Source organism: Callorhinus ursinus, unplaced genomic scaffold, assembly GCF_003265705.2.
Source record: "Callorhinus ursinus isolate GAN/ISIS: 27379988/994484 unplaced genomic scaffold, GSC_fseal_2.0 scaffold24, whole genome shotgun sequence".
NCBI lineage: Eukaryota > Metazoa > Chordata > Mammalia > Carnivora > Otariidae > Callorhinus > Callorhinus ursinus.
This window is the reverse complement of record NW_027397086.1, coordinates 8835632-8836252: the sequence shown is the minus strand read 5'-3', so window position 1 is coordinate 8836252 and position 621 is coordinate 8835632.

Sequence of the window (621 nt, the reverse complement as noted above, 5' to 3'; positions counted from 1 at the left end):
TCTCTGATTGACTTATTTCACTCAGCATAACACCCTCCAGTTCCATCAATGTCGTTGCAAATGGCAAGCTCTCATTCCTTTTGATGGCTGCATAATATTCCATTGTGTATATATACCACATCTTCTTTATCCACTCATCTGTCGATGGACGTCTTGGCTCTTTCCACAGTTTGGCTATTGTGAACATTGCTGCTTGTATATATTTTTTTAACTAGAACTTTCTTTGTGGGGACAGCTTACTTATGCCTTCTTAATCTAGGTTATGAAAATGAGTTATCTTTTGCTTCACAAACAGCATGACTTGATTTCCAGAAAAGAAAAAGCTAAATGTGTCTATTGTTTATGGAAATTTCTAGAAGTGAACAAATCAGACAAAAATATTTTCCTTTTGTGGAGCTTATGTTCTAGTGGGGAGACAATGCAAATAAACTTAATATGTAAGTTTCATGGTTTTTACATGATATAAAATGTAGTACTGTGGAAAAATCAGGCATGCAGGGGACAGGCTGCAACTTTAAGTGGTGTGATGACAACTGGTCTTACCCAGAAGGTGATATTTGAACAAAGAATTGAAGGCATCAGGGAACAGAGCCACTGGCACATTTGCAGGAAAAGTGTTTC